Raw genomic sequence first — 20,714 nt, 5'->3', positions numbered from 1 at the left:
TAGAGGCTGTTAAAATGAAGTCCTGCTGAATTGGGTGGATTAAGGCAGAGTCTGGGTGATGATTCAGTAGTCTGTGGGACCAAAGATGGCCAGCAAAGAAACTGAGAGAAAGGCTTGAGGCAGTCTCCCTCACGATCCTCAGAAACAAGGATTAAACCAAATGAGCAGGAGGTGGTTGCCTAAGGATGTCTCCATACTCACGGTTCCCAGGGCATAAGCCACAACATAACCTCGCAGTATGTTTTTGGTAACAAGTGGGTTTCCAGCCAATCACAGACCATCAGCTTCAGCCAATCACAAGCAGCCAATTGATCACATGTTGCCCAAATTAGGCAAATGTCCTGTTGAGGCCAATCAGGTGATTTCTCTATTGTGCATCCAAGTTTGGTTTATAAAAGGTCTTGTTCACCTAGCTGAGTGGATCTCTCTGAACCTTTTCTGAGTCTGAATGCTGCCTGATTTCATGAATCTTTCCTTACTCAAATATACTCTGTTGTATTTAATTTGTCTTGTTTTTCTTTTAAGAAAAATAATCTGCCATCACCTCGATTTTGGAATTCCAGCTTCCAAAGTTGTGAGACAGCACATTTCTGTTGCTTAAGTCATCAATCTATGGTAGACTTAATTCATACATTTTCCCACTCCACTCTCTTCACAGATGGGCACCTCACTCCTTGTATATTGTTTTCTGCAGGTATTTTTTTCCCTCTCACTAATATATTTAATGTTCTTTAAAAAAAAACCAAAATTTTTAGTTGCAGATGGACACAATACCTTTATTTTATTTTTATATGGTGCTGAGGATTGAACCCAGTGCCTTACAACCCCAGCCCTATTTAATGTTCTATAAATTTTTTTTTTTTTTGCACTGGAAAGAGCTTGGTAACAAGAAAAATAATTAAGGAAAAATTAAGTACACCATTTAATTTTAAGACTTTAAGTTTAAGGTTTTTTTGGTGCTGAAAATTACCACCTCCCTCTTTTGGTACCAGGGATTGAACCCAGGGGTGGCACCCAGCCACATCCCTAGCTCTTTTTTATATTTTATTAGAGATAGAGTCTCATTGAGTTGCTTAGAGCCTTGCTGAGTTGCTGAGGCTGGCCTTGAACTCGAGATCCTCCTGCTTCAGCCTCTTGAGCCTTTGGGATTACAGGCATGTGCCATTGTGCCCCGCTAAAAAACTCTTTCTGGAGCAATTTATCTGACTGTTTTTATCAGGGACTTTCTTAACATTCCATTGTTTAAGCTAATAATCTGGGTGGTTTATTCTCCAACCCAGCCCTGAAGTTCCTCTTGCCCACCCAACTGAGAACATGCTCTTTTCCTTCAGCCTAACACTCTACATTCTCTCCTCGTGGCAGAAGGAGAGCCCCAGCTTGCTGGTTCTGTGGAGCAGTTCTGAAATGTCCTACTTCTCATCGTGGGTCTCTCTGAAGTCCATTTTCCTAGTTGTGTCTTTGGGGCTGACCACTCAGAATCCACGCCACAGAGACAGTCTGGCTGTCTCTCTGTAGTCAAGTCCTCAAAGGGTGGCATATGATCGTCACGTGTTTCAGGGCTATCCTTGGGTTTGGAGGACATGAAACTTAATTTTGTGTGCTCACCAGAACAGTTCCAGCAGCACCGTACTAATGAAACTCTTTAAGGGAATGACAGTGAGCCTGCATGTGAGAGGGGTCTTCCCAGGCACCGGTGTCCCATGTTCCTGCACCAGTGCTGTTTGCCAGGGATGCAGTCAGGACAGAGGGAGCTGGTCCCTCTGAGAGCCTCAGCACCACACCTTCCCCATGTCGCCATTCAGTCCTCAGAACACTCGCTGGCTTAGAGTTGTACTCCACACAGAGTACCCGCTCTTGGTTACCAAAACTCCTTCAAGTTCAAATACAAGTTCAGATACAATTACTTGACAGCCTTCCTTTAGGTTCATTTTCTAGTTAACTATATGAAATCGCCCTATTTGTGGGTCAAAAGCTTTCAATATTGAGACTTCACATAGCTCAGCATAATAGTCTTTTAAAAAGCTCTTTTAATTTTCAGTTACAGATAGGCAAGCAAGAAGTTGCAAAAACAGAATAGAAAGGCCCCAGGTACTCATTACCCACCTGCTCCCAATAGTGACATCTTATCTAATAGGCTTCATTATTGAAATTGGGGAGTCAATGTTGGTGTCAATTTACTGATTCCCACAGGCCTCTCTGGGATTTTACCAACTGAATAACGCCCTACTTCCTGCTTACTTCCACCAGACACAATTAACAGTCTCTTGGGGTCTGTTTATTTTGTAAGCGATAGAACTTTTAATTGAACTTATTTAGTGGTGCTGGGATTGGAACCCAAGGCCTCCAGTGCTCGAGCACTAAGTTACAACCCCAGCCTTTTCAAATTTCATTTTGACACAGGGTGTCACTTAAGTTTTCCAGGCTGGCCCTCAAACTTGTGATCTTCCTGCCTTAGCCTCCTGAGTTGCTGGGATGACAGGTGTGTACCAGGTGTGCACCTGGCTTATTTATTTATTTATTTATTTATATTTGGTGCTGAGGATTAAACCTAGGCCTTAATATGGTAAGCATGTGCTTTGCCACTGAGCTACACCCTCAACTTTTTCATCTTCAGGTTTTGCAACAAGCACATTCTCAAGGTAACAATTCAAACAATACAATTTATATGTAAAGTGGAAAGGAAAAGTTGGTTTCTTCTTCTCTCTCACTCTTTAGAGGAATTACTAGTTGAAGCCTTGATGTAAATTTCCTTACTTCTTTTCTGCCAACACACACACACACACACACACACACACACACACACCCCACATACATATGTAACTTCTTTTATTAAAACAATCATATTTTATACACTGGTTTTTGTTTTTCTTTGCCAAACTGGATCTCTCTATATATGTTAGTCCCTCTTCATTCATGGGAATATGTTTCAAGAACTCTGGACCTAAAATCCACAGGCACAACTGAGCTCTGTATTTACTATGTTTTCCCCATACACACAAACCCATGAAAAATTTTAATTTACACATTAGGCACAGTAAGAGTTTAACCACTACTGCTGAAAGTAAAATAAAGCAATTATGACAAGGCAGTGTCATAAAATTGCCTATATTACCATTCTTGCATTTTAGGGTCATTATTAATTAAAACGAAGGTTACCTGATCACAAGCACTGTGATACGCCAGCAGTGGATCCCATGACCAGGGTGGCCAGCTTTTTGTTGCTGTGACAAATACCTGAGAATAACAACTTAGAGAAGGAAGGATTTGTTTCGTTTCACAGTTTCAAAGGTTTCGATTCATGGTAGGCTGGCTCCATTGCTTTGGGCCTGAGGTGAGGAGGAGCTTCATGGTGGGAAAGGGCATGGCGGAGGAAGACAGCTCAGCTCAGCTCATGACAGCATGTCGGAGGGACCTGGGGGCAGAGAGAGGAAAGGGCCAGCGACAGGAAATAGTCATCCAGGACTCACTTCCAGAGACCTACTTCCTCCAATCATGTCCACCTGCCTCCAATTTCTACCACCTCCCAGTCGTTCATTCACCTATCAATGGATCCATCCACTGATAAGGTCAGAGACCTCGTGACAATCACTTCCCCCAAACCCCACCTCTGGGCATTACTGTCTTGGAGACTAACCTTCAACTCGTGAGTCTTTGGGGGACACTTCATACCCAACTCATAACAACCTGGAGAGCCACTAAGTGACAGATGGTAGAACATAGTGTGGCTATGTCATGGACAGAGGGAGATTCATGTCCTCGGTGGGATGGACTGAGATGGGATATTTCATTGTGCTAGTCAGAATGGCGTGCAATTTAAAATATATGGATTTCTGGAACTTTTCACTTATTATTTTCAGACCACAGTTGACCTTGGGTAACTGAAACTGCAGAATGTTAGCAGTCCATGGGTAAGGAGAGGCTAATGTGCTCTTTAATTTGGAGCACAGTTATTAAATTTCTAAGGAACATCTGCTTTCTCAACTGTAAAAGGATCACCCACAAAGCTTTGGGGTCTAGGACAGAAGGTGGCAAACTTTCTTCTGCAAGTGTCCAGGTGGTAAATATCTTATATTTTGCAAGTCTTACAGTTTCTGTTGCAATCACCCAGGTTTGCCATTGTAGGAAAAAAAAAAAAAAAAAGGAGCTATAGACAAAATGTAAACAAACAGAAGAGGCTGCATTCCAACAGAACTTGATGGATACTGAAATTTGAAGTTAAAAAAATGTTGAAATTCATAGAATTTTCATAGATCACAAACCATTTTTATTCTTCTATCATTTATAAATGTAAAAAAAAAAAGTCTTGACGCATAGGTGGTATGAAAATAAAGAGGGTAGACAGGATTTAGCCAAAGGCTGTACTTTGCCATTCCTGGTCTATTTGACAGAGGCTGAACTTTGGGGTCAGGCAGACTAGGATTTGAATTGCGTTAGTCACTTGTTAGCTCTGTGACCTTGGGTAGGTTACATAATCCTCTTCAACTTCAGACCTTGAAGAGTTGCTGTGAACATTAGCGATAACTTATGTAAAGTTTCTGGCATGCAGAGAGCCCTTAGTAAATGTGAGTTCCTTTTTGATTTCTTGATTTGAAGATCTTTCCCACACTAGAGTTCAATAACCGGGAGCACAAAGTCCATCTTGAAGATTTTTTAGGGCAAAGAAGATAGAGAAGTGGATATAGGCTGGTTTCAGCAGATTCAGCAGATTCAGTCTACTCTTTGCCCTGATTGCAAATGCACATATGTGTGCAGAGAACTTCCATGTTTACATATGATGACAGATGAGAAAATGCCTCTTTATGATGACTGAGAGAAAGTGACTTCTCTCAGTGTCCAACTATAAGAGGTCCTGAATTTTATGTTGTACGGGAGATGCTTCCGATTGAGCTTTCTTCGTCCTTTATAATTTTTATAGTGCTTCAGAGTGTAATTTTTTCAAAAAAAATCAGGAAGTTTTAACTAAAGGAAAAAAATCAGTGTGGATTGTATTTTCTGCAAAAGAGACATTTCAGTGCCCTGTCACAAAGGGCTGGGGGCGACAACCCCTTGGATGAGGGATTTTTTCAGACTCTTCTCAACTCATCCAATTTCTTCTCTAGACAGATCCCATGCTTGGATATTCCAACCTATCATGGAATTGAAAGTGATCTATGTGTTGTCTTAATCAGTTTGGAGAGGCTATAACAAAATATCTGCAACTAAGTAATTTATAGAGAACAAAAATTTATTTCTCATGGTTCTGGAAGCTGGGAAGTTCAAGACCAAGATGGCGGCATCTGGTGAGGGCTGCTCTCTGCTTCCAAGATGGGAACTCAATGCTGTGTCCTCACGTGGTGAAGAGCACAATCACACAAGGAAGCCTTTTTTATAATGGCATTGACCCATTCATGAGGGTGGAGTACTCATGATTTAAACACCTCCCAAAGGTTTAAGTTTAAAAAAACTTAAAACGTTTAAGTTTCCAATGTTTCTGTTGCAATCTTGATTCTTCATCATCTAGATTTAAAAAAAAAAATTGTAGTTGTTTATTTTTATGTGGTGCCTGATGCATGCTAGGCAAGGGCTCTGCTTGCTACAGCCCCAGTCCCTCATCTAAATTTTGCTGATTACAGTCTACATCTGTGTGTGTGTGTGTGTGTGTGTGTGTGTGCTATGTGAGAGATTCAAATAACTTTACAGAATGTAATTTCTCCATTAACATTCAACTAATCGTCTTTTGTTTGCTCAGACACTCAGTCATTCACCTTCAGTCAGTCTGTTAGGAAAAGTTGCTGAGTGTGTGAGCTCAGGGAAGATCTCACACGTGCTATGGGAGGATACGTGACAGACAGGATGTCTGCAGGGAGTTTATCAATTTGGTCTTGGTTTTAAGAGCAGAATTCTTAGGTATTAAACTGACTAAGGTCCAGATCTCTAGTCTGGCTATAATCTGGGGTCATCTGACCTCTCCAGGTCTTGCCTCCTCGTCTGTGAAGTGGGAAAATGAAAACCTCACAATGAGTTTGTAAGAAGGCAAGTGCATGTTTTACCAACTATGCTTCAGAGATGATGGCTAGTATCAATAATAAGCAATTAACAGACGTATCAGGCAAGATGGGCTGAATTACACTGTAGAAAAACATACCCTGATTCCCAGTGGCTCATTGCTTTCTTTATTTCTTACCTCCTTATGCTCTATAGCCCTTGCTCTGTTATCAATCCCAAAGGCATCTATCTTCCTTTGAGACTCAGGATGACTGAGATGTTTCTATCTGGAACATCAAATAGAAGTAGAATAAAAAGAGAACTTAGTAAATCCCTAAACTGGCTTTTATTTTCCTTTAGAGGACAAGCATGACTTGTTTTATTGAGTTTTGCTTTATTGAAATTCATATGTTGCCTTTCCTGAAAATTGAAGATTTGTGGCAACCCTGCACCCAGCAAGGACATTGGTCCCATTTCCCCAACATTCAAATGATCTTTAGCATTTTTTCCAATAAAACATCTTTTATTTCTTTTTTTTTTTTTGAACTGGTACATTATAATTATATATAATAGTGAAGTTCATTGTTACGTGATCACACATGCATATAACAAAACAATAAAATCAGGTCAATTCTGTTCCCCAACATCTCTCCTTTTCCCTCCTTCTTCTCCCTGGTCATCTTCCCCTATTCTACTAGTCTCCCTTCTATTTTCATGAGGTTCTCCCCCGCCCCCACTTTTTAAATTTTTTTCTCTCTCTAGATTCCATACATGAGAGAAAAATTTGACCCTTGACTTTCTGAGTTTGTCTTATTTCATTTAATACAATGTCCTCAAGTTCAATGCATTTCCCTACAAGTTACATAATTTAATTCTTTATGGCTGATTAAAACTGCATTGTGGGCTGGGGATGTGGCTCAAGCCGTAGCGCGCTCGCCTGGCATGTGTGCGGCCCGGGTTCGATCCTCAGTACCACATACCAACAAAGATGTTGTGTCTGCCGAGAACTAAAAAAAAATAAATATTAAAAATTCTCTCTCTCTCTCTCTCTCTCTCTCACTCTCTCTTAAAAAAAAAAACTGCATTGTGTATATCACCACATTTTCTTTATTCATGTATCAGTTGAAGGACACTTAGTCTGGTTCCATAATTTGGCTATTGTGAATTGTGCTGCTATAAATGTTGGTATACATATATCACTATAGTATGTTGATTTTAATTTTTTTTTTATGATAAAAAGAGGAATGGTGTAGTTGGGTCATATAATGGTTCCATTCCTGGTCTTCTGAGGAAACTCCATACCGATTTCCATAGTGGTCGTACTGATTTACAATCCCACCAATAGTGTCAAAGTGTTCCTTTCTCCCCACATTCTCTCTAGCATTTATTAGTATTTATATTCTTGGTGGCTGCCATTCTCACAGGAGTGAGGAAAACTTCAGTGTGGTTTTGATTTGCATTTTCCTGATTGCTAAAGATGTTGGACATTTTTTCATATTTTTGTTTGGCATTTGTATTTTTTCTCTTTGAGAAGTGTTTGTTTAGTTTGTTTATTGATTGGGTTATTTGATTCTTCTTTGGGTGTTAACTTTTTAAAGTTCTTTATATATTCTGGGTATTAATTCTCTGTCAGAAGATAGTTGGCAAAGATTTTCTCCCATTCTGTAGGTTTTTTCTTCATGCTCTTGTTTTCTTTGCTGTGCAGAAGCTTTTTGAATTGATGCTATCCCATTTATTAATTCTTGGTATCCATTCTTGAGCTGTCAGACTCATACTGAGGAGTTGTTATCTGCACTTGTTGTTGGAGTGCCAAAAGCTTTTAGAGGTGATAAGCTTCACTTCTCCTTGCAGTCCATTGGCCAATTCAGGTCACGTGGTCAAGCCTGACCCTACTGGGAAGAGAAAACTCCCCTAGGCAAAGACAACACATACTTGGAAACACTATTACAATTTACCATAATTTATATGCAAAATAACTTGTAGGAAGTATAAGAAAGTGGGACACAGAAAAGACATGTAATGCTGTATAAATATTAGCCTTGAGTATGCTTTTAGACTTGATTGCTTCCAAAATAAATGATTCTTTAAGAATTTTCTGAGAAAGGCTTATCATTGTCACTCTCTTGTCAGGTTGGTAAAAAAACCAAAGATTGCTGTATATACACTCCCAAGAGTCATCAAATACAGCCTTCTGCTGCCGCCAAGCTTCTATTTGTCTTCTTCAAGGCCTGCAGAGGCAAACAATGACCAAAGCTAATAATTCTTTTTTGTCAGCCAACCTAGGTTTTGAAAATGAATTTGGAGAAATCAATAGCATCCTGGAGACATTAGTTTAAGTGTGAGCGCATGCCAATCTTTTGCATCAGGTAGGGTCCTTTAGTTACCAAGAACAGAATCATTTTAAGGAAAAAAAAAAAAAGCATCTAATAACAGCATTCAGGTAAATTTCATTCAGAAAATTTCCAGGAAAGGTTTGAACTTGGAAACAATGAGTGAATTGCATTGATCATGTTGCTGGATTGTTCCAGTAGAAAACTGCTGCCAACCTTGGGCATAAGGCACTGCTTTTGGAACTTCTGCCAAGTTAACCTTGGAAGCTAGAGGCTTCACTTCCTGGTGTTCTGCCACCTTGCCAGAATGGATCATGGGTGACTTCCTCCTATTTTTTTGGGGGGGGAGGGGTGTACCAGTGATTGAACTCAGGGGCCCTTGACCACTGGGCCACATCTCCTGCCCCATGTTGTATTTTATTTAGAGACAGGGTCTCACTGAGTTGCTTAGGTCCTCGCTAAGTTGCTGAGGCTGGCTTTGAACTTGTGACCTTTTGTCTCAGCCTCCTGAGCTGCTGGGATTCCAGGCCTCCTAGTTTCTGACAATCTCTTCCAAATCAAAATCTTGTGCACTCCCCCATCTTAACCAAGTGATCACATATAGCATCCCGAACAGTGAGAAAATCTGATATGGCATGTTCCGTGTAGCCTGATGCACTATGACCAACACAGCTTCTCCTGTGAGATGCTCTTTTATCAGGAATCATAACATCTGGCTGTCTTTATTTTAGTTTTTATTTTTTTTTTGGTGTCAGGAATTGAACCCAGGCCTTGGGTGTGCTCAGCATGCACTCCACCATTGAGTGGCACCCCCAACTGGTTGTCTTTATTTGTGTGATGATAGCACCTGTTCATAATCATTGCCTAGATCCGTTAATTCACTACGAGTGGTAAAATGGTGATATTCTAGTTTTGCCATTTCTTTAAGCATTTTTTAGTTGGATTAACTTAATAAAAAATACTCTATTTTTGGGTTCTTACTGTTTAGGTCATGTTTTAGTCAGTCTTTTTCACTGCTGTGACTAAAAGAACTCAACCACAATAACGGTAGAGGAGGAAAGGTTTATTTGGAGGTTCACAGTTTCAGAGCTCTCAGTCCATTCCTCAGGGCTCAAGTTGAGGCTGAACATCGTGGTGGAAGAGTGTGGCAGAGGGAAGCAGCTCACCTGGTGATCAGGAAGAAGACTCTCTCTAAGTGGCGAGAGGTCTCCACTTGCCAGATACAGATATATACTCCAAAGCCACACCCCAAATTCCCCATCCCTCCAGCCACACCCCACCACTTCAGTTACCACTCAGTTAATCCCTATCAAGGGATTAATTCACAACCCTATCATTTCTCCTCTCAACCTTCTTGCATTGTCTCATGTGTGAGCTTTTGGAGAACTTCTCATATCCAAACCATAACAGGTAACAACAAAAAACAACAACAACAACAAATAATAGGTTAAATGTTTGATTCTTTCCCTTTATTGGTTTCCAAGATCATAAACTTGTTTCCTATTACTTTATCATCCTCTAAAGATGACCAAATCATTTTTAAAACATCAACATGACTGCACAGATTAAAATACATTTCATGAGCTTGAGTTTCGATCAATTGCAGTTAGCATTTTTAAAGTTCCAATTGTTCTATGTTTTGCTAGCAGAAACCGCTTCCATTTGGCTCCTGAGTCCTTCTGACATGATCCTGGGGTCTTAGATTCTTCACTATCTGATATGATAAGAAGTTTTAGGTTCATTTCCTGTCTTAAGACAAACCAGCTAGCCGTTTCTTTTTGTGAGAAATGACTTTTCAAAACCTTGATCTGGCTGCAAACAGCATTTGTTGCTATGGAGTTGACAGTTATTTCTAGACCCCACCTGTGGACCAAGCTAGGGGATGCACCTGTACCTGTGACTATGTATACATACACCATGCATACTTCCTGGTAAAATCCATGGCTAGTTGTTGGTTTCTTTTTTTTTTAATTTGACCTTTTCTGTATCAAAATCTGTACATCCTTTCTTCCATACTGAAAATATTGGTCCTCAAAATCCAGGGCATGATATAATTAGAATGTCTTAGTTACTTCATTGTATCTCAAATCAAAAATATTATAGTCTCAGATGAGAATATTAATATTATCCTTATCAGTAGAGTCACTGTGAACAGTTAAACCATCTTTTGCATATGGCTCCTGTTCTCCCTGTAGTTGTATGACCCCTAGTTTATCTGAGCAGGTAGTCATTGGTTTTGATTCTCAGTTGGTTTTGGTTCTGCAAGTCCCATTACTTATCATGATACTATGACACATACCATCCCACATCATGAATGCCTGTCGCCAGCTCTTATGTCATTGTCTCTCTGGCCATTGTGGTTATCTGAAGCTTGTTCTCCAGAAGAGACTTCAGGAAGATATTTTTGGGCAACAATATTTCCTGCATTTTTCATGTTAAAAGTTTGTGTCTTGGGCTGGGGGTACAGCTCAGTTGGTAAAGTGCTTGCCTCACTTGCACAAGGCCCTGGGTTCATTCCCCAGCACACACACAACAGCTTGTGTCCTTTACACTCTAAAGTTAGTTTTTTGGGGTATAACATGCTTGGATCACTTTTTTTTTTGGTTGAAAAACTTTAATATATTTTCTATTTTCTTCTAGCATAAAGTCTTATTATCAGAAAGTTTGATAAACTTGTTTTTTTTCTTAGAAGTCCTTGCCTGTTTTTTTTTTTCCTTTCCTCCTTCTCTCCCACTCTCCCTTCCTTCCACCTAGATGCTCAGAGGGTTTTAATTCTTCTTCAAAGTTCAGCTTTTTATTTTCTACTTCTCTTAAGATATAATCTACTGGATTTACTTACCCTAGTTTTCTCTTTATTTCTGAAATGGTAGTATCTTGTACAACAAATTATTTCCTGAGTTTTCTCACCTAATTTCTGAGTTTTTCCTTGTCATGATTTATGTTGTTCTTTTATGTCTTATACACTTTAAAAATGGACTTTAGGAGTGGGAAGTATATTTTAGTGGAGAATACTTGCCTTGCATGTGAGAAACCCTGTGTTACATCTCTAGCACTGTAAACAAACAAAATAAAAAATATTTCAGCTGTGTTTTTTTTTTCCCCCTAATGGAAGGTTACATCTGCCCCCTGCCCCAAGCCCCTACCCTCCCCACAGTGCTGGGGATCAAACCCAGGACCTCTGGCATGCTAGGCAAGTTCTCTACCACTGAGCCACACCCCTGGCCCTGAAATTACAATTTTAGTATTTCTCTCTCTTTTTATTTTTTCAAAATATTTTTGTAGTTGTAGATAGATAGCATGCCTTTGTTTTATTATTTCGTGGTGCTATGGATCAACTCAGTGCTTCACACGTGCTAGATAAGTGCTCTGCCACTGAGCTACAGGCCCAGCCCCAATTTTGGTCTCTTCTTTAGACATAACTTGTCTTCCTGGTAGGTTTTCTTTATCAATAGCAATGTTTTTCAGCTTCTTATTCACATTCTCTCTCTCATACCAGGAATTGAACCCAGGAGAACTTTACCACTGAGCTAGCTACAGCCTCGGTTCTTTTTTAAAATTTGAGACTGATTCTTGTTAAGTTGCTGACATTAGTCTTAAACTTGCTGTCCTCTTGCTTTAGTCTCCTGAGTCATTGGGATTAGAGGCATGGATCACCAAGCCCACTTTCTCTTTTTCTTTCTCTCCCTCCTTCTTCTTTCCTCCCCTCCCCCGACCCATCCCTCTCCTTGAATCAGGGTTTGAACCCAGAGGCACATTACCATTGAGTCACATCCCCAGCTCTTTCTGATCTTGATTTTTTTTTTTTTTTTAATTTTGAGACAGGGTCTTGCTCAGTTGCTGAGGCTGACTTTGAACTTGCCATCCTTCTGCCTCAGCCTCCGGAGTTGCTGGGATTACAGGCATGAGCCACCACGCCCAGCTTTCTCTTTTTCTTATGATAACTTCATGGGACTTGATCTTGGTGTTTTGTTACTTCTTTAAAAAAAAATAAATAATAACTAAGGAACAGACTTTTCACAAGAGAATCTTTGAGATTTCCTTCTAATGTTATCTTCCATTATTTTCATCAAGTATTTAAAAAATATATGGCAGCTGTGTTTCTTGAGATTTCCTGCTTCTCTTCTTCTTTCACTCTTCACTGGACCATCTCTTGTCCAACCACTTCAATTTTGATTCCACTCCCGGAAGTCTCTCGGTCAGTGTGAGGCCCTGTCCTAAAGGGAGCCTTACTTGCAGTTTCTAGAATCCTCTAGAGTTAGACTTCTCCAGACCCTTTAGTCCTTACTGAAGGCCTCGCACTCACGTGACAACACCCGGCTCCAGCAGAAGCCCTTCCTCTTTTGGCAAATGGTCCCACTAAGCTCTGCTTTAAATATGTGGCTGTTTGGAAGGTTCGTCTGTCTTCATAATAAATCACCTCTCTCTGCTTCCTCCCACCCGGAGGCTGAGACCGTGCAGAGGATGTGCCTGTCAGGGGTACGTCCTCAGGAGCTGGTATTTTGGGACTGGTGGGGGAAATGCCATTACTTAGTTTTGCTGTAATTGTTGCTCACGGCAGGTTGCTCTTAATATCTAGTTGATTTATGTTTTTTTTTTCCTTTGTCTTTATTGTTTTGAGAGATTCAGGGAGATTTGGAAACTGTGCCTTTTCCTCCATCTTCCCAGAGTTTCTTCCACCTGCATCCTTGTCTGAAACTTTTCCTAACACAATGGGAAGAAAAATCATGCAGGGGTACCTGATTGGTTGAGATTACCCAGGGGCACCTGATTGGTTGAAGCTACACAGGGATAGCTGATTGGTTGAGGTTACACAGGGATAGCTGATTGGTTGAGGTTACACAGGGATAGCTGATTGGTTGAGGCTACACAGGGATAGCTGATTGGTTGAGGTTACACAGGGGTACTTGATTGGTTGAGGTTACATAGGGGTATCTGATTGGTTGAGGCTACACAAGGGTAGCTGATTGGTTGAGGTTACACAAGGGTAGCTGATTGGTTGAGGTTACACAAGGGTAGCTGATTGGTTGAGGTTACCCAGGGGCACCTGATTGGTTGAGGCTACACAGGGATAGCTGATTGGTTGAGGTTACACAGGGGTACTTGATTGGTTGAGGTTACATAGGGGTATCTGAGTGGTCAAGGTAACATCACGTGTCTTTGTCCCCATCCTAGGGGATGCTGGAAAAATGGTGTGTGGCTTTCAGTTTGGGAAAGCGGAGCTCATAAAATTGGAAACACCCTAGAGCAGGAAGGGTATTGAAAATGCATGGAATAATACCCTACGGAGCTGCACACCAAGGGTTTGGTTTTACACATATAAGCCAGTTTGATGAATTTGCAATGTCATTAGAAGGGCTTCAAAGTTTCTGACTTGTTACAATGGCTTGCCAGAAATAAGGGACGGTCGAGTTACTTCTAGGATAAAGGCGTTATGTACTAAAGACTCCAGATTTCATTGGAATAACAAAATTCTAGTATTTAGGAAGTTATACCAGTTTCTCGAATCAGAGGACTGGGAAACTGATTCGTTCATCTTATGAACTATCTGTTTGAACAACTAGTTTTGAGTTGACTTGAGCATCATAAACTGGCTCTGTGTATCCATAGAGCCTCCGAGTCTAGAGCACCCTGAGTTTAAACTTGTCTCTTTCTAGATATCTCTATAGACTGAGGACCAGCTAGGGTCTGCCACCTCTCTTAGGGTCCTGTGCATTGTACTATTGAGAATGTTTAATTCATTTTGACACTTTTCTGGTGTGTTCCAACGTGCTCATCTTCCCCACTGACCTGCCACAGGAGTCCTAACTGCTTTGGAATGAATTCTTATACCTTAGAAATCAAGGCATTCAGGGGGAAAAATGCCCTTTAAAATCTGTGTACATCTGACTAGAAGTTTTCTATAATTCTTTCATCACAATGGCCCAAGTTGCAGAGGAATTACATAATCATCCTTCAGATGAAGTTGACAAATTTTGTACATCTGTCTAATCCCTTGCAGTAAGTGGACCAGTCATTTAGTACCAGCTAAGGTTTCCTGGTAAAACATGTTATTTATAGCACCACATACATGTGCCTTGCAGTGTGGGCAATGAACATGACAAATGCCAGCTGAATCCTAGGGGCGGAGATTTCCTTTAACATCGCCTTGTTTCCTGTTTTGCTGCTGTGTTTACTAAAAGTGTCCCAAGCCTGTCATTTCAGGAGTGCCTCATCTGAAAACTCTTTGCCCAGATAAGCAAGAACTGCGCTATCTTCTGAGGAGATTGGCTTCCCTGCAGTGAAGGGCCTGCTGGTTAGAGACCAGGGTTGTTTTTGAGGGTAGATGGAGCAGAGCAGAAGTGCGAGAGAAATCTTACCAGGTGGTGGGCATTTCCTGTGGGCAGCTCATTGTGTGCAGGTTCTTATCTTATAACCCCCCTGGAACATACCGAGTAAATACTATGAGCTTCACTTTATAGAGGAGAACTTTAAATCTCAGGGAAATTAAATCACACAAACCCATGAACTTGGTGAGTAACAGAATTAGAATTCAAGTTCATCTCTGGTTGATTTCTAAATCTAGGCTCTTAATAGTCATCACCCCAGGCCTCAAAGCTGAAAGGCAGGGAAGGCCAATTATATAGACATCACCTTGGTTCCCTGCCCTGCTCTTTCTCTCCCTTCCTCTTTCCCTTCGGCATACATACAGTCTCTTGCCTTTCCACCTTCCACCATGGGGTGATGCAAATGTGGACTTCTCAGCCTTGGACTTCCCAACCTTGAGAAATAAGTTTCTTTTCTTTCCTGTGCTTTGAATGTTCTAGTGCTTGATTTAATACTCTCTCTCTACTATCATCTATCTTGAAATTTGTGATTTATTTTTTTAAATACAGGAGGCCCTGCATTCTCATTTTGCAATAAGCCTAGAACTTGTGCATATAGTCATGCCCCAGAGCACTAGCATTTGCAGTTACAAAATGCCCTTTCTATAGCTGTTGTGACTTCTCTTAGCTTCCTGGACCTCAAGTGCAGGCTGGAGAGCTCTGCTTTGTGATGAAGGGCATTTCCAAGGGCAGGAAAAAGCTGGCTGCAGATGAAGAAGGGGGTTGGAAGGTGCTCCCCGACAAATGTTGGCTCTACCTGGCTCCTGACCAGTGCCTCTTTCTCTCCACCTGTTCTTCCCTTTCTCCCCAATTCTGTGTGGCATGCTGGCCTTGGGTTCAGGTCTCCTGGTTCCAAAGCCCATGCTCTCCTTGCAAACCCCACTTGTGGACAGAGAGGTGTGCTGCTTATTTCCAAATCTTTTAGCAAAGTTTGATCAGCCCGCATTCATGCTCCCTTCCCCCACGCCCCTAGTCAACATTTGTGTCTAGCTGGGCACATCTGAGCTCAGGAGGATGTCACTCCATCCAGAGCTCCCTTCTGAACTCCACGTGTTTATTTCCAGAGGCCGACTGGACCAGTGCTCCTGGGAGTTCTGCAGGCACCTTAAGCAAATCGTCTGCTCGCTTCTAGCTTGTTGTGACCTCAGGGAAAAGTGAACTGTGGGCCAACTCTCCAGCTGAACATCTTGAAGTCATCTCCAGCTCTTATCCCTTATTCTCATATCACTGAGTGTCATTGAATCCTATGGATTGTTTTCTTCCACAAGAAAAGCCTGATGATCCCTTGCCTATAGCCTTCATGAGTCCCTTGGCTATCTCTGAAGGCGTTTCAGTCATGGTGACTGGTCTCTTTGTCCCATCATCTCCCTTTTCCAGGCCATCCTGCCTGCACTGCCAAGTTATCCATTGATAAAACAATCCTGAGCATTCGCTCTCTGGCTTGAAACCTCTGTAAAATCTCCACGAGTCCCTCATGGCCACAGGACAAAGTCCAAACACCTTCCACGGTCTGAATCTATTCTGCTTTCTCAGCCTTGTCTTTTCTCTCCTGTCCGGGACCCCGTGCCTGATAAAAAGATGAGCTCATCTTTTTTCCTGATAAAAAGATGAGCTCAGTCCCTGCCCTGCTCTTTCTCTCCCTTCCTCTTTCCCTTCGGCATACATACAGTCTCTTGCCTTTCCACCTTCCACCATGGGGTGATGCAAATGTGGACTTCTCAGCCTTGGACTTCCCAACCTTGAGAACTGTGAGAAATAAGTTTCTTTTCTTTAAAATCACCTAGTCTTTGTCTTTCTGCTATAGGTTAACATGAAACTGATGAATGCTGTCTGCCTTCAAGAATGACCCTTTTCTGATTTTGCCTATTGTAGAATTTCGAATAAATGGAATCTTACTGAATAGACTCTTTTGGATCTGCCTGCCCTGGCCCCATATCAGTCAAGATTCTCCATAGCAATAATTTATTCCTTTTTGTATGTGAGTAGTATTCTGTTGTATGGATATACCACAGTTCATTTGTCCACTCTGTACATCTGAGTGGGTGAGTGAGTGAGTGACCTGGACAGCTCCCAGGGCATAAGGCATCCTGCAAACTTGGGGGGTAGCATTGGTGAAAGTTGAAGTGTTCATTTGGCTTTTACCATGGACCCTCAAGATCCTAGCATTACTTATAGTAAATGTCCCCTGCAGATCCATTATTTTCATTGCTTTGCTTTGTCAATTTCGAGAGACTGATGATTGACACACCTCCCTGCTCCTAGAGGATCAGCAAAGACGTTTCTATTCCTGACTTTTAGCCCGTGTGTTGCAATGGAAGAAAGATAACCGAGCATCTTAGGATCGTGCTCCTCAAGGTCTGAGAGGGTCTCTTATGAGGGTCTTTGATTTTGGCTCCTCTGCAGTCTTTTTTTATTTTTTCTTCCCATTTCTGCTTCTTATTCATGCTCCAGGTGGCTGAATTGCTCCTGGATGTTACCCTCTGGGCCATTAGGTCTCTGAGCTGCAGAACTCTGAAAGGTCTCCTGTGCCCACTCCCTGGCTTGGCTCTTTCTAGCAGCTCTAGCCTCAATACCCCCCGGGTTCTCCTAACATCCTCTTGCCTAGGATTCCCAAACAGATCCCACACCCCTGCTTCAATATTAAAACTTGTCTGTGCCCCTGAGCCCGACTTGGCCTTCTAGGCCTTAACCTTGACCTCAGTGTTGCCTTCTTACTCATCCTATCACACCCCTCCTTGGCACAGACACATACCAAAGTGAAACTGTACTCAGGGGCCAGGTTATGAGCCCTGGGAGGGACCACCCGAGCCCTCATTCCTCCCACCCGCTCACCACCCCCTGACATGCAGAGCTTTGGCTGTGTACAGTCGCCCAGATGGAGTCCTTTGCCCCACCACAGAACTCTGAAGCTAGAGATAACACCCCTGTGGTGGGACAAAGTAGGATTAAGTATGAAAAAATGAAGTGACTTAACCAAGAAGAAGCTGGCCATCCCCACAGGTCACTCAAGCCATCATGGGTTCCAAGTCTACTGTCATTTAATAAGGCGACCAGCTGTCTCTGTTTGCCTGAGCTTCTTCCAGTTTTACCACCGGAAGTCCTGCAGCCTGGGGGGAACTCTCAATGGTGGGCAAATGGGAATACTCATCTGAAATTGAAAAACAGCCTTGGAAGCGCAGTCTGCTTTAATCAAAAGGCGCTCTTGCATTTTGCCTGCCTGAAGAAATCGTGTTATTGTCACCTTAACGTGCATTTATTAATCGAAAGGAGGCAAAGTTTAAAGAGCACAGCTTGTATAGAGAATGCCCATCTGTAGTGTGTGTGTGTGTTTTTTTTTAGTGCATCAGGGGTTGATGTAGGTCAGGTTGACAGGGATCTCACAGGGCTTCTTGCCACCAGGAGCCCAGTTATTCACATGTTCACGACTGGGATTTACCCCGCTGTCGATTCACTACCACTCTGGCACGGTGTTCCTAGAATGTAAATAATCATGCAGTCTGCACGGCTGGAGGGGCATTTACTCAACCTCCCGTACACAGGAAGCGCCAGCTTGGAAGGACTTTTAGTTTGGAAAGTGAAGAAAGCCAAAACACACAGGGAGTGTGTGTGTGTCCCGGACAATGGAGAATGTGGCATCCTGACCTGGAAATTGAGAAGATTTGTGGCTCTTTGCTTCATGTGTTTTCGATCTTGGGAGAAAGATGCTTTCATTTACTGAGATTTAGGCTGTTATGTCAATAAAAGAATTTTGTCTCCGGAGATAAATGGGGAGGAGACCTTCAAGAACAATTCAGGGGAGACCTTCAAGAACAAACCTGGAACAGTGGCAGAGAAGAAGGTAGTAGAATTAAACGAGGCCGGTCAACAGGTAGGAATGGCCAGGGCTGGGGCTGGGGCTGGGGCTGGGGAGACGTGAACTTGTGAAAATGACACCCACTTTCCAGGCAGGAAGGGCTTGGTTTTAGAAAGAACGGTAGAGACAAGAATCTCAGAGGGCAAGTTCATCATGGGCTTGAACGCTTTGGGAGAAGAAGGGGTTACCTAAATTCTGTACTGAAGGAAAGAGGTACCTAATGACAGATATATTTCTTAGAAATGCATCATTAGCAGAGTTTTGTCACCATTGGAGCATCGTAGGGTGTCCTTACACAGACTAAGATGGCTGCAATGTCACCGGGCAATATGATCTTATGGGACCACTGTCATATGGGCAGTCCATTGCTGACTGAAAGGTTACCTGGTGCAGGATTGTATATGAAAGAAGGAGAAAGGGAGGAGTGTGAGTGCATTTCGGACACCCTAACCTATGTGCCCAGGTTTCTGACTCCCAAGGTCATGGGCTTTTCACTCCAGAAGTGCCTCTTGTTTTTGTACTACCCCAATCAAGTACCATAATAAATATATATGATTTTACTTGGACCTGGGAATTCTTCATTTTTGCTAAGGACCCCAGAGTCCTGCAACCCTGGGATCTTCCACTTACCAGTTTGGTGTCCCCCAGGCAATTTTCTGGAACAAGAAACCCTCAGATTTCTCTTTTGTATAATGGGGTAATGACTGCCTTGTCTATCTCCAGATTTGTTGTGAGGATAAAAGTGAGACTGTAGCTAGGAGCGGTGGTGCCTGCCTGTAATCCCAGTGATGTGGGAGGCTGGGGCAGGAGGATCATAAGTATGAGGCCTCAAAATGAAAAATAAAAGGGGCTGGGATGTGGCTTAGTGGCTAAGCACTCCTGGGTTCAATCTCCAGTACCAAACACTGCCCCTCCCCAAATGGGCACTTAAACACTGAGCCACATCTTCGGCCTTTGTAATTTATTTGTGAATTTAAAAAATTTTGAGACAGGGTCTTGCTAGGTTGCTTAGGGCCTCACTAAGTTGTTGAGGCTGGCTTCAAATGTGTGATCCTCCTCCCTCAGCCTCCCCTGAGTCACTGGGATTACAGGCTACAAGTGTGCACTACTATGCCCAGCCCAGGCCTGATGTTCTTACAAGAAGTAGAAGAGTCCTGAGAGACCTCTTTCTCTCTCTCCTCAGGTGCACAGAGAAAAGGCCATGTGCAAACACCAGGAACAGGAGGCCATCTGCAAGCCAGCAAGACAAACCTCACCAGAGACCAACCCTGTTGGCAACTTGATCTTGGACCTCCAGCCCCCAAACCATGAGAAAATAAATTTCTGTTGTTTAAGTCACTCAGTTTGTGGGATTCTGTTATGGCAGCCTAAGGACACTCATGCATGGGGAACCTAACATTTACGCAGCAATTGAAATCTTGCAAATACTTTCCTGTACATCTTTTAAAATTTTTAAATATTTTTTTTGCAAAAGAGGTAAAAAGAACCATGAAATTTGTTTTTTTTTAAGCATGCAAATTTCCTGTATTCTGAAAAGTTATTGGGAATGAGATTGGATGTTGTCTTTCTGGTTTGCATTACATAAACCGGGTGGAAATTTTGACCATTAAGCAGGACTCCTAAAAGTGCAATACCCTTGGGAAGAAATTCCTATGCTTTCTACCCTAAATCCTTCCCCCTGATTGTTGTTAGTGTTTTGGGGGACTGATAAGACTCTTTTTCCCCCCAGCTGAAATAATGGTGTGAAATGCTGATTTGCAATAAAAGGATACAATCTTGGGGAAATAATTCACAGAAATACCAAGTGTCCTTCAGCTCCCGTCCTGACTTCTTGGATGACTAAGTCACAGATGCTCTGCTTCCTTCGTGGTTCCCAGTGGCTTGCTTGAGCTCACCTGCCCTTTGTCCCTTCTCTTTCCTCTCTACTGAGTCGTTTCTCTTCCACCCCCCACGTAAAAAATCCTGCCTCTCCCTCATTTCAGGAAGAACTATAGATAGTCACAGGTAAGAGGCAACTGGAACAAGCAGCCCCCAGATAATGTAGAATGGAGTAACGCCTGCCTTGTCTGTCTCCAGATTTGTTGTGAGATACAAAGTGGGAATGAAGCTGGGGTGGTGGTGCATGGTCTCCTGTTCCCTCAACCCAGGTGGGTCTTGGAAAACTAAAAGTGTCACTGTTGTTCTCTCAAGAATCTATGCGAGACT

Source organism: Urocitellus parryii, chromosome 8, assembly GCF_045843805.1.
Source record: "Urocitellus parryii isolate mUroPar1 chromosome 8, mUroPar1.hap1, whole genome shotgun sequence".
Lineage (NCBI taxonomy): Eukaryota > Metazoa > Chordata > Mammalia > Rodentia > Sciuridae > Urocitellus > Urocitellus parryii.
This window is presented reverse-complemented; position numbering follows the sequence as displayed.